The sequence below is a fragment of the Sebastes umbrosus genome, chromosome 12, assembly GCF_015220745.1.
Source record: "Sebastes umbrosus isolate fSebUmb1 chromosome 12, fSebUmb1.pri, whole genome shotgun sequence".
In the NCBI taxonomy this organism is placed as follows: domain Eukaryota; kingdom Metazoa; phylum Chordata; class Actinopteri; order Perciformes; family Sebastidae; genus Sebastes; species Sebastes umbrosus.
The window spans coordinates 26,436,878-26,439,744 of record NC_051280.1 but is presented as its reverse complement, the minus strand read 5'-3'; positions in this window follow the sequence as shown (position 1 = coordinate 26,439,744).

Genomic DNA, 2,867 nt, shown 5'->3' with positions numbered 1-2,867 from the left:
CTCAAAGTTATATCTAGTGAAGCCCGTCTTGCAAAACATTGTTGGCCGCCATCGGAGGACGCGGGGGAAACCGTAGCTTTGGTCTCCAGGGCCAGAGTGTCTGCTGTACTCTGCTCCTCTGCCTGCCTGCCTTCACTCACACACTGCGCTCGTTCTCGCTCTCTCACTCCGCTCTCACATGCATGCGTGCACACTACACACTGCAGAAGAGTTAGTTGATCAGGTCCCAGAATTAAAGAAATACTGCATGAAACTGTTAATGATGATACTTTAGACCAAGGGTGCCCAAACTTTTCCCTTGGAGGGCCAAAACTGGAACACAATGGAGGGCCACGGGCCAAAATTAAACACCTATTGTATTGTATTATTAAGATGCAAAATGGTACTAGGATCAAGTTCCCTTAATTGAATATGTTTTACATAGTTAGCCCCTTAAAACCCACCTGCTGAATACAATTGGGCTCATTTATGCAGTTTATGCATTTCCAAGACTGTTTAGGGACCCCTGTATGTAGAAATATTAAAAAACACTATTTTTAGAATAGGCAAAAATAACACATGTATACTACATTCAAAGAACTGCATGTTTTCCCCAAAACTGCATAGGATTATTATGAAGTGGGCATGTCTGTAAAGGGCAGACTCGTGGGTACCCATAGAACACATTTTCAGTCACATATCTTGAGGTCAGAGGTCAAGGGACCCCTTGACAAATGTCCATGCCAGTTTTTCCCCACCAACATTTAGCCCAACTTTAGAGTGTTAGCCTCCTTCCTGACAAGCTAATATGACATGATACGGTACTAATGGAGTCCTTAGGTTTTCTAGTTTCATATGATGCCACTATCTTCTAACCATAAACCTGCGCCTGGTACGACCTCCGAAAGACAGTAAAGTCGGTTGGGTCTTTTAATAAAAAAAAAGAATTTGCTAACATCTGGCGGGCCAAATCAAACCTGATGGCGGGCCCCACTTTGGCCTGCGGGCCCCACTTTGGACAGCCCTGCTTTAGACAGTTGATCAGCAGTAAAGTGCTGTTTTTTAAGAATGCATTATAGTTCAGTTAAAAAACAGCCTATGAGCGTAATTTAACAGGTTTTCTTTTGTATTACAGTTTTTCTCAATTGTTTACACACAAATACTGGTACTTGACACACAATGACCACAACATGTAACTCATGCACCAACCCCCTGAACCAATTCTGCTAAACTACAAGCACAATTCCTGCTTTACACTCAAATTGCAGTTCTAAAACACACTTTTTTCAAAACACTACACACAATTCTCTGCATTTGGCACAATTTTCATGAAGAAAATCTCGTTTTCACAAGGAACACACTGTCATTCAAAATTCTAAAGTCAATTGCCCTACTATGCACACTGACTCATCACATGGGCAAACACCTGTCACACAGTGTTACAATTAGCAATCAGAGTTTTAGCATAAAAGGGCAAACATTGCTTGTGATGTGGATGAGGTGCTGTGGCCAGACCGAAACAGAAGAGAGGATGCAGCATAGTTTTTTTTCTGTTTTTTTTTACTGTAACTGTATACAGTAAATTCTTCTGTTGTTTTGTATGTAGACCACTGTATGTGCAACTTTGTGTTGGTTGGGATGTACACTGTGTACATTGTTTTTGTGGGGAAAATAAAATATATTTGTTACCGTGTATTTGTGTGTTCTGAGTATAAAAACAATATTCTAAAATATTTTACAACACACTTATGTATGTACTGTCTGTAGTAAGTGTAACACTGAACAAAAAAAAGGCCTAAGTCATTATGATGAATGGAGAAGAAGTGTTTTCCATTCATCATAGTGTTTTACATTGAGCACATCAGTGTTCAACTGGTTCTTATAAATGTCTATTCATATGATGGTTTGTGTGTGTCATTTGAAAACAAAATACCATTTTGAGAAGAAATAACATTGTTTTGAATGTAAAGTTTCATTTTGCAGGAGAATTGAGGGGTTTTGCCCATTGTGTGTGTGTTTTTTGATTTGTGTGTAGAGTTCTGAGAGTATGAGGCATGCTTTCAGAAAATGTGTGTAAACAATCGAGAAAAACTGTAACAGTAAAGCACTGTTTTTAGCAATAACAGGTTAATACTGTTGAAATCCTGCTGTAAATTAACAGCAATTGTTTACAGTGTACGCATCTCACTCCGGCCAATCGCAGCCGTCTCATCTGTCTCGTTAGAGCCTAAACTCATAAGACTTGTCTGCTTAGCCCGCTGCAGTCTGCGGGGGTTTTGCGGCTACAATACAGCTCCCGCTGCTCGGACCCATTCGGCACCGTTTAGCGAGGAAAGTCCTCTCGGATGGCTTTTGTCTGTAGCTATAGGACTAATGGAAGAATGGCTCAGCACGGCGCGCCTTTTGATGCGTTTGATGCGTCTCATTAACAGTTTAAATTTACACCTGCCTCACGCATTCCTGCGGGATCCCTCCTCACGTGTGAATGGGAATGTTTGTTCTTCTGTGATAACGAGCTTTGTGAACATTTCCAGTCTTTGATGTCTATAACAGAGTCGCACTTAATTGGTTTTTAACTTTAACATATCATAACAATAATACAACAATTATTAGTTTCAGGTGATTATACACTAATGAAAACATAAATATTATATTCCATTTATGCTAATAGATCTCCTGAAATGTTACACTTTAATAGTGGTGGAAAGTAAATTTTATTCAAGTAATGTACTTAAAGGTCCCATATTATGTTCATTTTCAGGTTCATACTTGTAATTTGTGTTTCTACTAGAACATGTTTACATGCTGTAATATTAAAAAACACTTTATTTTCCTCATACTGTCAGCCTGAATATACCTGTATTCACCCTCTGTCTGAAACGCTCCGT